The sequence below is a fragment of the Lagenorhynchus albirostris genome, chromosome 1, assembly GCF_949774975.1.
Source record: "Lagenorhynchus albirostris chromosome 1, mLagAlb1.1, whole genome shotgun sequence".
In the NCBI taxonomy this organism is placed as follows: domain Eukaryota; kingdom Metazoa; phylum Chordata; class Mammalia; order Artiodactyla; family Delphinidae; genus Lagenorhynchus; species Lagenorhynchus albirostris.
The window spans coordinates 115,548,299-115,566,255 of NC_083095.1; the positions used below are offsets into that span (position 1 = coordinate 115,548,299).

Here is a 17,957-nt window from a genome sequence, read left to right on the forward strand (position 1 = left end):
AAGGCCTATTGCTGCTGCCTTTTTTCTCTTCATTTTTTTAAAATAAATGTATTTATTTATTTTTGGCTGCATTGGGTCTTCGTTGCTGCGCGCGGGCTTTCTCTAGTTGAAGCAAGCAGGGGCTAGTCTTCGTTGCGGTGCACGGGCTTCTCATTGCAGTGGCTTCTCTTGTTGTGGAGCACAGGCTCTAGGCGCGCAGGCTTCAGTGGCTGTGGCACAGGGGCTCAGTAGTTGTGGCTCGCGGGCTCTAGAGCACAAGCTCAGTAGTTGTGGTGCACGGGCTTAACTGCTCCGCAGCATGTGGGATCTTCCCCGACCAGGGCTCGAACCTGTGCCGCCTGCATTGGCAGGCAGATTCTTAACCACTGCACCACCGGGGAAGCCCCTTTTTCCTCTTCTTAAACATGACTTTTCCAAGGCTCATTCCCTGAGAGGGTGTGCTCCTCAGACTACCTTGAAAGCTGATTCATTCTAAAGTCTTTGGCAAGGTCCAGTTGGAGGGCTGGGCAGAGTTTGGTAGATAGCAGGGGAGAGGGGCTTTATTTCTCATTATTCCACTTTGGATCCCGACACAGATGGTCCTGATCTCCTCCCCCACCTAAGAATTTTTCTAAAATGACACCCAAGTTTTTCTTGGCAGAAGTTATAATCCTGGCAAACAGTTCACTGCAGCTCTAATTATGATGACAGCTTTAATGGAGAAGATAATCATGTTAAATGGTTCTTATTCAGTTCCATGTGATGAATTAGTGATTACCATGAAATGTGTTAAGCAGCCAAAAGTAAGGGGAAGGGATAATATGCTGAGCTACAAGTTGAGGTTTGAGGGATTCCAAAACTGGGTGGGAGATAGGACAAAATGACCTGTAAAGAGGAGATGCTGATTCTAATGTTTCTCGTGGCTTATTTACTGATTTAAGAAACCCCTTTTGCCTGATGTGTCTGTTAAAGAAAAAAATTATTTTGACACATGTTAAAACAGCAAAGAAGACTTTATTCAAGACTATTGTACTAGGAGCTGACTCTATTGCAACAGGAGAGAGAGACAGGGCTCAACTCCCAATACAACAGGACAAGTGGCAAATTACAGTCAACGAGCAAAGTGAGGGGGTCAGTGGATTGAAAATTACTAAGAGGAGACATCAAGAATAAAGGGATGACTTTTTCATGGGTTTCCTGCAAAAGGCAGGTGAAGGACTCATACATCAAATGTGAGGGGTGAGGGACCTGACCATGTATTGAGAGGGATCAGATAGTAAGAGTGGGGGGGACCTTGACTAAACTTATTCAGCAGCATTCTTGTTAAAACTGGACTACACATGGCAAAGACAAGACAAGGCTGTGACGATGGCCTGAGAGTTTGTCAGCCCCTCTTCCTGTTCAGGGAAAGAAGAAACAATTTTCTTTTTTCTCTGAACAATATAAGTCCATTACTCGTTCAGTCTCCTTTTGTTCATTAAGAACAAACTGAACCATCTGTTGGGACTTGGTAGTAGAGTATATTTGCTGGATAGTGTAAATCATCAGGCATTTAATAAGGGGAATTTCTATGAAAATAAAAAGAAAAGCAAAGATTTAAAGGTTGGAACAAACTATAAAACCAGTTTCTGAGTCCAGAGGGAAGCCAGTTGAGAAGATTTCTAAACGTTGGGCTTGAAGCGTCTTTAGATGGTATAGTGAGAACAATAGTGGCAACCTGACAAACTTCCTGGTTTCCAGTTTGAATATCTTTGGTGATGGCACAGAAATCAGTGTCACAGTCATGATTATTTCCCAGAGCAGAGCATGGAAGATGTGGAACTTTCAGTAAACTTCCTGAGTGGCCTACACAGCAGCAGCTCCAGGCATGAAGGTTGCCTGTCATCCAATTTCAGCTTGCGAGACAACCTAGAGTTCCAGTAAGGAACTGGGCAAACAGGTTTTTGGTTCTCAGTGACACCAAGTTGGGAAAGTGGGAGAACAGTTGGAAACGTTAATTTGAAGAGTTGCAGCCAGAGACTGGAGGAAACTATAAGAATCTAGAATTTGGTAAGGACTGACAAAATGTGCAAGGTGGCAGGATTCAGTCCAATTTACAAGTAGATAACAAAACCTGAAAGATAATGAACAGGACTAGAGTCAGAACCCACAAGGGTATGCTATAGTTTTCCACTGACATAAAATTTCTCTTTACACCCATGCTTTTTTTCATTATTCTTAAGTCTGGTCTCATTAGATTTGGTCTATTATTTACATAAGTGCAGCAACAACAGTAATTGACCACAAAGACCTTTGAAAGTTTGCTTTGCTGGAACTCTTCAAAAGTAATCTCAAATTAGATTTTTAAAAGCCTTTCAAGGGTAGGAAGCCAAGCCAAGAACTTGCCACCGGGTATTACCTGTAGAACCTATAGATTTGGGTAAACTTCTCTTTTCTCTAGGTCCCCAAAATATCCTAAGCTTCCTGGGCTTGCCAGGAAGCAACCTTCCTTATTCATCTGTAAGGCTTGGAACCCTGCAAACTAGCTACCAGCCCAGTTTTCTCAAAAGAGCTTTGTAAGCATTGGCTCCATAAAGTCAGCCTGAGTTCCTTAAAATTATCTGTTTGTATATGATTCTAGGTACAATATTCTCAAATATGACATTCCAGTAAAAGCCTTTGTTATATAACCAATGTTTCCAAGTAAATTCTGTTCAAGGAGGAAAGACTCTTACTGAACTTAGGCAAATAATTATATTGCCATTAAAATGAGAATTCTCAATAAGAGTTTCTGAAGTCTGGAGGGATCAGGCAGGGAAAAAGATAAATGTTTCACTTCTGTTTATAAAAGTATTATCTTCTAAATTGTTGTGAGTGATAACTTAAGAGAAAAGGGAAAGAGGTTCCTTAAATCCAGCAGCAATATTCCAAACAAAGGCTATAATCATCCTCCATCAGTTCATTCAGTCTCATGCAATCAGTTCTCATTCTGCTTGGTCTTGGGTTAGCAGTTTTATGCACCCATCAGATTCTTTACTTGAGTTCTGGAAATCCTTTCTTAGTTGAATGGGATGGTCTCAAAGTTATTTAAACAATGCCATCAAAAGCCTGTATCTCAGAGACCTGTCATAGCCAGTCCTTTCCATGGGTCTCAGAGACAATCCCTTCTTGCTGAAGATGAGGCACTCTGGCCTATAGCCAATTGCCAATGCTTTCAGAGAAGAATCAGAGTAAAACAAAAACTATCTGTTGCTGACAAAAACTTAAAATGGCCGTGGTTAAAGCTCTGATAACAGTTCACTACAAAAATGATGCAATTGACAAGGGAATTTGGTATTTCTATGGCATAAAACATAATAACTGGAATTATGACTGATAACATTATACCAGAACATATCATAGACAGTGAGGGTATTGACAAATTTCATGCAATATCTTAAATACTTACATTAACAACATTTTATCCATGCAAATATAACCTAGAGAAGGTTAAAGCATCTCTTATTTGACAATGCTTTTCGTGCAACAGAACAAATCAAATAAAACAAATTGCTTTTTGGCATCTCTCTTTTTACAAGATGAAAGAAAAAAATCCTTTCAGATTTTCCAAAAGCCATCTGAGAAATCTCAGGGTCAGTTCAAAATCAAACTTTCACTTAGGATTTGATTCTGAGAAGGCAAAATTGTCCAAAATGTCAAAAGGTTTGAATATTTGGCTAAATACAATCCCAGGTTATGGTTACTTAGCTACCTATTTAACCAAAATGATGATAAAAGAATTCAAAAGTAAATAGAGGAGATAACAGGACTATTTTTTTTAAAAAAAGAGTTAGCTCTTTTAAAAGTAAGAAGATTTGGTTCTCTTAAATAATTAAGGACACGATAAAGGTTAACATAAAGCATAGTTAATTATTCTGATAAGACACCATATCTCTGTTTCCTAGGGGGATTACTTAAAAGGTAAAGAAAAACCTTTTACAATCTCTTCTTAAGAGCGACCAAAAATCAAAAAAAAAAAACTTCGTTATTTCAACAGAGAGAAAACCAAATTCTAGCTATGCATCAGTGTACTTTTGATACTAAAGTTCGTTTTGTTTTTTTTTAAAAAAACCCTATAAATAAATCTATCCAGTCTTAACCAACTTTGACCACATGAGATAAGATTCCTTTTCCAAAATTCCTTTCCTGCAAACCTTCTACAACTTTTTAATATCCATTCAGTTTTTGTCCTATATTTTCCTCTTTCACTTTAGGGCATAATTACTATCTTATTCCAGTAACAAACACCTATCCTACATACCTTGAATACTTTTCCTTATCAAAAATACAATCTACTTTCCTTGCCTACTTTTCATACAAAGTTGTTTCCCTTGACCCTTATTGTTTCTAGTAGTTTCATTTACATACATTGATTATAATTTTTAACAATCAGTAGCCTTTTTTAAACAAAGAAAATACAAAGTAAACAATTGTGAATTGTGTCTTATACCAGCATTCTGCAGCAGACTAGCAAATTTTATGAATATACCATCTAATTTTTATAGGTATATGTTTCCTGATAATACAATTTTTCAACGTGTCAAAAAGATGTTTATTAACAAACTTAAATATATTTAGTCTCTCTGTACCATACAAAAATAAGAAGCCAAAAGTAGATAAACTTGTGCTTAGTAATTTAAGGTTTAGTAGTTTCTCCTCACTTAGAAAGTGATATAGATATTCAAAGAATATCTATTACTTAACTTAGTACAACTCTAAGGTTGCAAGTTACCACAAAGATTTTGGAAACTATTTTTAGGGACATACGTTATAACATTAAACAAAGCAGGACATCATCTCAAGCTATTTCCCTGTTAACTATTTTCACAGTACGTGCATGTTAGACAAGTATCAAAAAAAATCACAAAAGCAAACATACCTAAAAAGAGCTAAATGCAAAATATATACTGTTGTTAAACTTAATGTTGATAACTCAGAAGACATAGCTGTTCTTATTAAACCAATGATATTAAACTAGTCTTATTTATCTAAGATTTTTCCAAATTGCATAAACTTGAAAAGCATTTGGGTTAGTTTCTATATTTCTGGGAATTTTAGAAATATTTAATTTATATAATCACTTACTTATCTCTAAGCCAATCAGAATAGAGCTCTTTTATGTGATTTTATAAATTACTTTGGTAATACCATCTAGAAATAGAAAAATATCACATATATATATATATAAAACATACATATACAAACATGCATACATAAACATACAGACAGATGCAAATACAGACCTTAGAGCTTTCCTTCTAAAATTTTAGCCATGAGTCAGGTAAACTTAGTAATATAAAACTCAGTGGTTTATATAAAATAGTTGGCTCTTGTCTTTGCTCCACTTTATATTTTTATCCCAATTGTATTTCTTACAGATGGAACAAGTTAAGCTTACCTGCTCAATATGAGGGCTAATGCTTTTTACCAATATTTGTGGAAGAGGCTTATGAGATATTCTTTTACCCTGATATGTAGTTTCTTTTTGAGGGTCCCTGAGTCTCTTGAGAGTCCCCAGTGGGAGACAGGGGACCTAAAGTTCAAGTGACTGTATGAAAATGGGGGGCTGAAGGGGGAAGGCAATCTTGCAGGAGTGGACGGAGAGATGGAGGAGGGAGGGAAGGCAGTCATCAAAGGATTCAAGGTAGCTGAAGGGAAGATTGAAGGTAGTAAAAGAAGGAAGGAGGAACAGAAGCAATTGTAAGGGAGAGGTCTTAAAGGAACCAGTTTGGGGAGGTCATTGAAGTTCCAAATTATCCTTAGTAAAATCATTCCAACAAGAAAGGAAATGGACAGAGTTAGTGCCATAGTGGTGGAGCTTACAGTCAGCAGCGGTATGAGAAGGTGGTTTCAGTCTACTGAGAGGTTCCTGTATTCTTAACTAATGGTAACGTGTAAACAAAGAAACCTGGGACTTTAACCCAGTTTTTAGGCTAGAGGCCTCCAAAAGAGCCAGGAATTTCCCATTCAAGGGTCAGGGACTATATCCCTAGTCAACAAGATGTAAAAAGACTTCCACCCAGGAAGATGCTTGCTCAAACAGATACCTTTCAACCAAAGAATCCTGGGACTCTAACCCAGCCTCAGAGAGTATACTCAGAATCTTAAGAATCAGTCCTGGACAAACTGAGATGTTTGGTCACCCTACTTGTAAAAAACTCTGAAGGTACTTCCAAACAAGAAGTTCCCAAATCATTCTGAGTCATTGCATAAGACGAACTAGATATCTGGCTTTCAATTTAAGAGTTGTTTAAAAAAAAAAAGTCACATATCATGTAGGAAAATAAATATTCATCCTGACTCTTATTTAGTTAGAAGTACGTTTACTTAGATATTTTAATTCAACTACAAGGCCCAATCACCTCTCCACAAATGTGTGGCTGAAGAAAGTTCGATGACAAAATTAAGATATTTGTGCACAATTGTGCATGTTTTCTTTTTTATATTAATAGGCCTCTTTATTTTGCTACAAAATTCTTACTGGCCAAAAAGACATTTAAATTTGCTATTCATTCATCTGTAAGCTGCAATAAATGTAGTTGCTAAGTTGCTATGTGTAGTAGTGACCAAAGCGTGTGTGTGTGTGTGTGTGTGTCTGTGTCTCTGTGTGTCTGTGTGTGTGTGTGGTCTTCCATGGGGAAGCAACCTTCCTTAGCCTCATCTTCTCTAAATCCTAATTCATCTGTACTTTCACTCATTTTCACAGGGGAGAATGTGTTGTTCTTTTAGACAGCTTCTTTTTTTTTTTTTTTCTCCTTCAGAGCTAAAGATGGATGAAAAAGATTAAATGGCAAAATCTTGCTCAGAAAGCTCTGCTATTGCTGCTGCTGCTTTGATTAATCAGTGACAGCTTATGGTGACATTAGTTAATCCTTTTAAAATCTATTTTACATGTTCTCACATTTGTGTAAGGACCTTCCTCCCTAAGAAGCAGGGACCAGGCAGGGAGGAGATACGGTAGCTGGGAGCCTAGGATATGGCTGAGGCTCACTGGAGATAAAGAGGTGGAGATTCAAGAGGAAGCAACTTAGGGAGAGGCTGAATTAAAAAACACTTAATTCCAAAGTATCCAAATATGAGGACAAACTGGGAAAACCACCGACAACAAGCAAGTTAGGCACTTAAAACATTTAAGGTTGTTTTCTTGATTTTTTATAGGGTGCCAGCAACCTCAGCCTGTCAGTGGTGAACGTTTTGACCATGGCTTATTCCTCCTCCACCTCACACTCCACTAGGTTGTATTGTCCAGTTTGGGGAGCTGAAAAGCCTTAACATGCTCAGGTGGATTCTGAGTTCAAATGGACTAATTTTATGTATTTGCTTGTCTAATTGGTATCCTTTCTAATGGACAAAATACCAGAGCTGGCTGTGACACTGATGGGAATCCAGAATCTTTCATAAGATAAGTGGGTTCTTCTTTTTTTTTAATTTTTTATTGAAGTATAGTTGATTTACAATATCATGTATCAGGTGTACAGCACAGTGATTCAGTTTATATATATATGTATATATATGTATATATGTATGTATATATATATGTATAAAATGTTCTTTTCAGATTCTTTTCTCTTATAGGTTATTACATAAGATGGGGTATAGTTTCCTATGCTAAAAGTAGGTCCTTGTTGGTTATCTATTTTATATATAATAGTGTGTATATGTTAATCCCAGTTTCCTAATTTACCCCTCCCCCCAACCCCCTTTCCCCTTAGGTAACCATAAGTTTGTTTTCTGTGTCTGTGAGTGATAAGTGGATTCTTCCAACTCAGTTGTCATGGTAAATTGATGGCGATCTGTGGTTGAGAGCAGGGTCTGAGTAAGCTGGGCTAGTGGGAACTGGTGGAAACAGACATCATCTCTACTTTTACTAACAAAGTAGGAGCAACCAGAAGACAGCTGTGACAGTTTCCCATCAACACATTTACTAATTTTTGCCTTTTCTCCTCTTATGACAGAAGAACTGTCCTGTAGTGTAGGTCCTCTTAGACTCACAACTTAAGCCCTGGATCCCCTCTTACCTATTCAAAGGCTTTCCATCATCCACTCTCTCCAGCATTTCCACATTTCCCCTTTCTATTAGGACATTCCCATCAGCATATAAACATGCTATAATATCTCCTATCTTAAAATAAATCTGTCCTCCCTAAAATCTATGCCCTCCTCCAACTCCCACACATGCTTCTCAGGTACCCTTGCATCACCTTTTCTAAAATGAGTTGTCAATACTCAACGTGTCCACTTCCTCACTTCATAGTCTCTTTTCAGTCTTCTCCAGTCATGTTTTCTTTGCTACAACTCTAGCGCAGATGATATTCTTCTCAGGATCACCAATGAGCTCCATCTCTCCAAATCCTCTGAACAATCCCCAGTCCTCCTCTCACTTGACCTCTCAGCAGCATTTGACTCAGTCAACCACTTGGTTTCTCGGTCAACATACCATCTCGGTCTTCCTCCTACATCCCTGACTGGCTTCTTCCTCTTATTCCCAATTTTTAAATTTGTTTAAGCCACTTCTGTTCTTAAATACATTCACTCATTTTAGAGGAGACTTTATCCAGTCCATGGCTTTCGTTTCTACTTCCTTGTCAGTAACTCCCAGAGCTACATATTCTTCAGCACTGGCATTTCCCCTGAGCTCCAGACTTAAACATCCTGTTACCTACCTGACATTTCCATTAGTTGTCTAGTAAGCATTTCAAGTTGAACATTTTAAAGTAGAACTTGATCTTATGTGTCAAGTTCTAAACCGCAAAGGTGATGGTATTAGCAGGTGTGGCCTGTTAGGAGGTATTTAGGTCTTGAGGACAGAACGCTCATGAATGGGTTTAGTGCCTTTATAAAAGAGGTCCAGAGAGATCCCTAACCTCTTCTACCACATGAGGATACAGTGAGAAGGCACTGGCTATGAACCAGAAAGAGGCTCTCACTAGAAGGTGACCGTGCTGGCACCATGATCTCATACTTTCAGGGTCTAGAACTGTGAGCAATAAATTTCTGTTGTATAAGATACCAGTCTGTGGTGTTTTGTTAGAGTAGCTAGAACGGACCAAGACAGTCCAGTAGCTCAGGATATAAATTTAAACCATTTTATTCCTCTTACACTTAGAGACAATAAAAATCCAATTGTGTGGGCCCTGTCTATGCCTGATTATCTATTAGCTAGGACTGGATGTCCTTAGAATTCCCATCCAGATGATTTCCAAGACTGGTGATGAGTCTTCCCTCATGGTTCTACGGCTTCCAGGACAGGGTGTGAAATGGTAAACCCAAAGTGCTTGAAAAAGGTGACTTTGGTGCAAACTGAGTTTCTGAATCTAACTTTGCCCCTCTAGCCTCTTTGACAAATGAGTTTTGTTCCCAAGGAGGATAGGTAATTGAATTTTCCCAAAAGCCAATTTTCCAAAGAAGGAAAACTCAAGATGTGGAGGCACAGAGCTGAATTTGAGTCCTCCTGGGGTCTAATGTCTCCCATCTGTATGGTTGGAGATATTCATGTGGGTTGGGCTAGGTCAGGTAGGTTAGGGGAAAGTTGGAAAAATTAAACAAGGCTTATTGGAAGGTGGCATCTGCCTCTGAGCACCAAAATTAAAACAAAACAAACAAACAAACAAAATCTCTCCTCTCCTTTGGAGAATGTCAGTTATTACAACAGCCAAGAAGAAGAAAGGTGTAATGAATTTTGTAGTAAATTCCAGGAATTGCTAAATATATTTGCTGAGCCATGGGGATTCTAACTCTAGGACCATAAACACTTGAAGCATAATGCAGATATCTTGGCTTTACAGAATACAGTCCAAGAATTCTTCCATTTTTCTGGACATGTACTTTTCAGAGTTGGCCTGCAGGTGGTGTTGTAGCCCACAGAGGACTGTATGGACAAGGGATTGATGGGATGTTAGACCCAGATAAGTTCATTAGGATTTTGTCCAAGTAGATCTGGCCTCCTTCATCCCAGATGTGATTCATTCAGCACAAGAAGATGAGTAGGGCACTGCACAGGCAAAATGACACTATAATTTGTCAGACTGGCCCTCTCCCATTGATCTCAAAGCTCTTGGACCAGTAGGCTAGAGTATCTACAACCTCCTCCGTGTCCAGGCAGGTAATAAGAGAAAAACTGCCTTCCAGATAAGCCGCAAATGACCTTCCCATGTGAGGTGGCTAGTGCCTTTGAAGAAAGAGAATGTATGAGTTAAGTGGCCAATTCTGTCATGATGCTGGCTCCCAGGCTCAATACAACAGGTTAGCAACCTCACCCCAACCCCTATCACATATTCCACCTCTGCTAAAGCTTATGAATAGGACTGCTGTTCAAACTGGCTTAGCAGGAAGCCAAACATATTTGTAGTGGGGTCACAAGTTCATTCACTGTGCGCTTAGATGTGCAAAGAAAATGCAGCCTCTTTATTTCTCCATAACTCATCTGCTCATCCATAGAAAACTAGGGAAAGTAACCCTACATTTATCCCATTCAGTTAAACTTAGTTCAGTTCAATAGTTCAGACAACCCCTTTATGTTAACTCTCTTTAGTTTCTTTAGGGAAAATGTTGACTTTCTAATTTTCTCTCCATCTCTTTGTTCTCCTTCAAGATTGTGTCTGTATATTTTGGGGTCTATAAGAGTTTAGATGACCAGTGGCAGCAGAGGTGGGATTATCTGGATCTTCATGGGTGGATAGTGAGAGGCTGGATTTTCTGTTCTCTAGACTGGTGACCACTGAAGTATAGGTTTTCTGGTGTGGTTTTTTAGATGAAGTACTATCTAGCTCTGAGATCTGTAGCTCTGGCCTTCTCAAATGTCCTACGCAGCTGTGTCTTTGTTTTAACTAGAGCCCTCTGACACACCTCTGTGCTCTCAAGACCTCTGTGTCTCATCAGAACACATGGGATTTGCTGGGTCACTCGTACACCCAGGTCATGCAGGCCCAGGAGGACTGGCTCAAGCTCATCTATCAACTCACCTCCCACCACACCTCCTCACCATCACTCCTTGCCAAGACTCTGGCCCTAACCTTGCCTCTTCTTTGTCTTCCATATTTCTTCCATAGTCTCTTAGAACTGGAAGGGGCAGTCTCTAGGCAATTCATTTGTACATTTAATAACTCCCTTGTAGACTACAGCAATGAGCCTCATGGCTAGCTTTCATAGGTGGAAAGGATATCTTCTCCATACTTATGAAAAACACTGATTTCAGTTTCCCCATCTAGTTCTAGATATGCCTTCAATCTGAATTTAGAAAATCCTTTCTGGACAAAGCCTAACTTTAATTCTTAATATAGAATCAATGCAAAAATATAATCAAAGCACCAAAGGTCAGAAGTTACTTTGTTGTTCTAGATCTACACCGTCCAATATGGTAGCCAGTAGTCCCATATGGCTATCTAACTTTAAATTTAAAATAATTAAAATTAATTAAAATTTAGAAATTCAGGTCCTCAGTCATATTAGCCACATCTCAAGTTCTCAGTAGCCACATGTGGCTACTGGCCACTAGACTGGACAGCAAAGATACAGAACATTAACATCACTGCAGAAAGTTCTATCAGACAGCTATTCTAGAACTGTACCCTCTCACTTTCCTAAAGCCCTAAAATGCTTTATTTAGAGGGACGCTTCCCATAAGAATAAGTTTTGCAGGATATAGCACTACATCTAAAAAAATATTTTAAAACCATTACTCCTACTGGTTGTTGCCCTGGACTCCTAAGAAGCTGGGTTAGTCAATAAGCCCCACCCACTTCTCCAAAGATCAGTAATGTTCTCTGTTTCTACCAAGGAGAGGCTACATAGTTTGCAGAGCCTAGTGCAAAATCAAAATTTTGAAATTTTATTCCAAGTTTACTTAAAATTTCATACTAACAGTAGAGTATTAATCCAAGTACTGACCTTTCTGAGTGTGGGTCCCAGGGTAACTGCATAGGCTCACACCTAGGAAGCAGGCTTTGTTCCAAGATAATCACACCTGAAAGAGAAATCAAGGTAGGCCTGTGGGCTCTCTGGGGAATTTCCTCATGAGTGGCAATGCCAGGACCCACAGCTGTGCCTGTGCTGGCCAACCTCAGATGTTAACTCAGACAACGGCCCGGGGAGTGCCTGTGGCTGGAGGGAGCCACCTAGCCAAAAAGAAGGGACAGAGAATAAGGGTCTCCACATGCTACACTGGAAAGCCCATTGCTGGAAGGCCTGGGCATGCCGGCTGCTTCCAGTTGGGTATGTTTCCATCAAAGCCAGGAGCGTGCCCAGCCAGGAAGGCCGAGATCTGCAGGGCCATCATTTCAGAAACTGCTGGAGGACAGGGGAAAGGCAGTGCACTCAGGAACTTCAGCACAGTGAAGTACGTCTAGTTGTCCTACCTGGACTGTGGACATAAACAGAGCATGGTATCCAGGAGCTTGTGCACGGGGGAAGGCTTACCTCCTCAGTCTGAGAGACAGGTGATATGAGGGAAGGCCAGAACAATAGCCACTCAGAACTTCAAAATGAATCATCAATGCCAAGGGGCAAGACAGAGAAAAAGAATCTACTTGTAGGCTGGCTAAGCAGGAACTGAGGAAAGCAAAGTAAAAACAGCAAGATCTGAGGTGGCAGATGAGACTTGAAACCTGTAAACATTCTGTAAGATAAGTCAATGAACTCCCACAGCTTTTTAGAGTGTAGCAGATTGGTACCTACACATGGAAACGCTGCTTAATATGCAATGAAAATAATTTTTTAATAAATAGCTAGGCTCAAAAGGAAAAAAAGAGGCTACGGAATAAAGAGAGATAACAAAGGCACAGTGGGTTCAGTCTGAGTTGACCCTCTGATTCATTTGATGGTCCAAAGAGTTCTTGTTCAGGGTTTTCTTCAGGCACTCTTGTCTCTCATACCTACCCCCAGCTTTGGGCAGAGAAGGCCTGGCCCTGTGCCCAGCCCAGGCTCTTGGTCACCTTCTTGAAGGTTCAAGTTCAGAAGCTGCATAAAGGATCACCCTGAGCTCCCTGAGACAGACTCTGGGGACCCAAGAGATATCCTTGGATTAAGAAAGACCCTTGAAGAGCTACCCCTGCCATGAAAACAAAAGTAGAGAAGTCCAACCCCCTAGCTTGGGAAAGTAGTATGAGAGTCTGGGGTTTTAATTTCTCACAGGGCACTTTTTAATTTTAAATCTAACCTTAGACAGATAGCAAACTTTCAGGAGAGAGGAAAGGGGAGAATAAATTTTTAAAACTAGATCAACCTAATATAAACTAGAGAAGAAACACAAGAATCTAAGTTAGATAATGGTAAATAGAAAACACAATTTGAATGGTAGAAATAAGTCCAAATAGGTCAATAACAAAAGTACATATAAATATTAATATTTTGAACTTGCCTACTAAAAGACAGAGATTCTCAGAAGGATTTTTAAAAATTCAACCTGGTACTGCATATAAGAGACACACCTAAAACATGATGACAGAGAGGTCATTATGTAAACAGATGGATAAAATGTACTAGGAAAATATTAATAAAAATTAAATTAGTATAATATTGATATCAAATTTTTTAAACTTTAAGGCAGACAGAATACAAGGATAAGTAGAATAATTCACATCAAAGAAATAGTAATTTTGAACCTCTAATATATATATATGTATGCGTGTATAAAGCTATAATCATATTTGTAGAAGACATAAATTATGTCAGTAATCCCATACTCCAAATTACAAGAAACATATTCATCCTAGCACACATGAAATATTTTTTAAAAACTGACTATGTCATTACCAAAGGGGAAAGGATGGGGGAGGGATAAATTAGGAGTTTGGAATTAAAATATACACACGAATATATATAAAATAGATAACCAACAGGACCTACTGTACAACACAGGGAACTATACTAAATATCTTGTAATAACCTATAATGGAAAAGAATCTAAAAAAGAATATATATATATTTTATATATATATATTTGTATATACATATAACTGAATCATTTTACACCTGAAACTAATACAACATTGTAAATCAACTATATTTCAACAAAAATATATTAAAAAAGAAAAGACTATCCACTGAATTGCCTTTGGAAAAAAACTTTGTCAAAAAGAAAATTTCAAACAAATATCAGTGACTCACAATCACATAAAACATGTTCTCTAACAATAATGCAATAAAATTAGAAATCAACAGAATAGTTATACTGCCCTATTCATTTTAGAAATTTCTGAATAATTATAAAGGGAGAAAAACTAATAGAAATCACCAAATGTTTAGTACTGCTCAGACAACGAAAACACTAGTACTAAAATGTGTGGTATGCAGTTTAAATGGTATTTAGAAGAAAATTTAGAGCTTCAAATGCATATAATAGAAGAGAAGGAAACATATAGAGGAAGGTCAATCAGAACAGAGAAAGTAGAAGGAAAGAAATAATAACAAAAAAAGAGAAATAGATGGAAAGGGGAAAAATCAATGAGGAATCGATAGATCCTAGTTCTTTCAGAAGACTAATAAAATAGACAAACCTAGTAAGATTGATTGAGAGAAAAAGAGAAGAATGTAGGAAAATGACATAACTATAAAGAGTCAAGGTTTTTAAAAGCACTAGAGAATACAATGAATATCATTAGACTAAAAAAATTGACAATTTAATGAAACAGTTCTCTAGAAATAAATAAATCACTAAAACTGACTTGAAAAACAAAGGTCTATCTATATATTTACGTATAACCATTAAGTGAATTGAATCTGTAATTTAAAAAAATTATACCCATTACTGGACTTCCCTGGTGGCGCAGTGGTTAAGTATCCGCCTGCCACTACAGGCAACACGGGTTTGATCCCTGGTCCGGGAAGATCCCACATGCTGCGGAGCAACTAAGCCCGTGTACCACAACTGCTGAGCCTGCGCTCTACAGCCCGTGAGCCACAACTACTGAAGCCGTGCTCTGCAACAAGAGAAGCCACCGCAATGAGAAGCCGGTGCACCGCAACGGAGTAGCTCCCTCTCACCACAACTAGAGAAAGTCTGCACGCAGCAACAAAGACCCAACGCAGCCAAAAATTTAAAAATATATATATACCCATTAAAAAAGCACCATGCCAACCAAGTACTTACCCAAAGAGGTGAGTCTTACCAAATCTTCAAAGATTATTTCCTGTATTGGTCAGACTTTTTCAATGAAGACAAAAATAGAAGAGCTCCTTACTTCATTTTATGAGATAAGCATATATATATATATATATATATTTTTTTTTTTTTTTTTTTTTTTTGCGGTATGCGGGCCTCTCCCTGTTGTGGCCTTTCGCGTTGCGGAGCACAGGCTCCAGACATGCAGGCTCAGTGGCCGTGGCTCACGGGCCCAGCAGCTCCGCGGCATGTGGGATCTTCCCGGACCGGGGCACGAACCCGTATCCTCTGCATTGGCAGGCGGACTCTCAACCACTGCGCCACCAGGGAAGCCCGATAAGTATATTCTTGATACCCAAACTGGACAAAGACAGCATAAGAAAAGAAAATACTGGCTATCCTCACCATTGAACACATGTAAATAAATACTTGAAAATATTAGTTAAATGAATTAAGCAAAGCCTTTAAAACGTATCATAATAGATAAGACACAAAGCAAATATAACATAATAAAATGTTAATTGTAGAACCTGGGTAGTGGATATATGGGTGTTCACTGTACAGATCAACTTTTCTGTATGTTTAAATTTTTTTCATATTAAAACCTTGGGAAGAGTAAGAAATAAAATGTTTGGACCTCTGCAAACTCTAAGAACATATCATGACAGAATCCCAAGGATGGCTGAACATTAAAAATCTATCAATATAATTCATCTCTTTAATATAGATCAGCAATTTATAAAAACACAATTTATGAAAAAAATAAAAACTACTGGCAAACTGGGAATTTATCACTCATTATCCTGATAGTGTTGTAAGATTGGACTGGGTTTGAGTGGCAGAAAACTCTGAACTATCTAAATTTTTTTATTTCCCTTACATGTAAAAGACTGGTTGGGTAGTCCAGAGCCAAGTTCTTACTATCATTTTGTTATGTTTTGTGTGATCTTTATTCCTTAAGATTGCTTCAAGTCCAATATGATTGCTCCAATTCTAGTCATCACATCTGCATTCCAGGTGGCAGGAAGGAGAGAAGGGGAAAGTGGTTATGTTTCCCCTTTAGGGATATGACTGGAATTTGTGTATATGACTTCTATTTACACCCCAATGGCAGAAACTAATTGTCCTTATTTGCAGACTATAGGATTATTTACATAGAAAACTGCAAGAGAATTTGTGGGCAAATAATTCAAACAAATAAGAGAATTCAGCATTCTGGATCCATGTTCAGGGTGTAAGAGAAAAAAAAATTTATATATACACACACACACACACACACACACACACACACACACACATATATATAATCGCTAATTTATAGTAGATACCTAGGCAAAAATCTAATAGAATACATGCAAGACCTATTTGGGAAACATTACAAAACATTACATAAAAGATGTACTGGATAAATTATGAGACATATAGGGATTGAAAGATATAACTGTGTAGCTCCAATAGTTCCCCCCGTGAGTTTATAATGGATCTATGAATCACTACAGCTCCAATCGGAAACCCAACAAGACTTTTCAAGGAATTTAATAATCCTACCCTAAAGTTCATGTGGAAGATTAAAGAGACAAAACTAACAAAGACAGTTTTGAAAAAGAAAACTAAGGACTGGAGTCTTGCCCTACGAGGCTAATTAGAAGGCTATAACTATTTAAGCAGTGTGATATTGGAACAAGGATATAAAAATAGGTCAAAGGAACAAAATAAGTTGATACTGACCTACACATATATGGAAACTTGGTATGGGACAGAGATAGCTGTACATGTCAGCAGGGAGCCGTGACCATTAGATAAATGGTGCTAAGACAACTGGCCATAGCCAGTACATATAAAGGGGAAAAAATATAAATCTCCACTTCATGTCAGAACAAAAATATATCCCACATGGATTAAAAACTTAAATGTATGGGGGAAATGATAAAAGTTAAAAAGAAAGTATAGGAGAATGTCTTCATTACATTTCTTCGTGTTTCTTAAAACACCAAAAGCACAAACAACAACGAGAATTTGAATACATTAAAATATAAAAATTCCATTAGACAAAAGATAGCATAAACAGTAAAAAATTCAAGCCACAGACTGGAAGAAGTTATTTATAATTCATATTACTGGGTACTAGTATCCAGAATATAAAAAGATCCCTATCAATCAATAAGGAAAAACAAGTACTGCGGTAGAATAATTGTCAAAGGTTTCAATAGTTAATTATTAGAGGGAGCTAAATAGCCAAAAAAAAATAAGACAAGATACTCTCAGTAACAAATACAAATTGAAACCATAATGAGGTACTATTTCACCCTTAGACTGGCAATATTTTAGAAGTCTGAGAAGCCCAAGTGTTGGTAAGAATATGGAAAAAAAGAAGGGAGTACCTTTAAACATGGCTGGTGTGAATGCTGTATTGTTAAAAACTGTGTTGGAGAGCAATGTTACAGTATCAAATGAAGTTGGTAAGCACATACCCTATGACCTAGCAATTTGACTTGTGGGAATATCCTAAAAAATTTGCATACATGTGCCCAAGGAGACATGAAATAGAATGTTAACCTGTAGCATTGTTTTTAACAGTAAAAAAATGGAAACAAACTAAGCTTTCAAAAACACAATTGAGGATAAATAAATGGTGCCAGAGTCACACAATGAAATACTAAATACATATGCACTAAATACATAAAAATCAGGCAGAAAGGATACATGCTAATTTCAGTATAGTGATTACCTTTGGGCAGGGAACAACAGGGACCTGGGCAGTGAGGGTATGGTTAAAGTATATCTGTAATGTTGAAACAAAACCAAAACCCCTAAAACCATTATGGCAAGATGTCAACATCAGTTAAATCTGTTAGAAGCAATG

General features: G+C 38.0%; 1 long non-coding RNA gene across 1 annotated transcript in view; it reads right to left on the reverse strand.

The window, feature by feature from the left end:
- Nucleotides 1–1,020: 1,020 nt before the first annotated feature.
- Nucleotides 1,021–17,957, reverse strand: part of LOC132521240 (uncharacterized) — a 68,907-nt gene continuing 51,970 nt past the window's right edge. Inside the window, exons 2-3 of the long non-coding RNA XR_009540776.1 lie at nucleotides 11,884–11,959; nucleotides 1,021–2,092 (exon numbers count right to left, since the gene is read on the reverse strand). This is a non-coding gene — a long non-coding RNA (uncharacterized LOC132521240). The remainder of the gene's footprint in view (nucleotides 2,093–11,883; nucleotides 11,960–17,957) is intronic.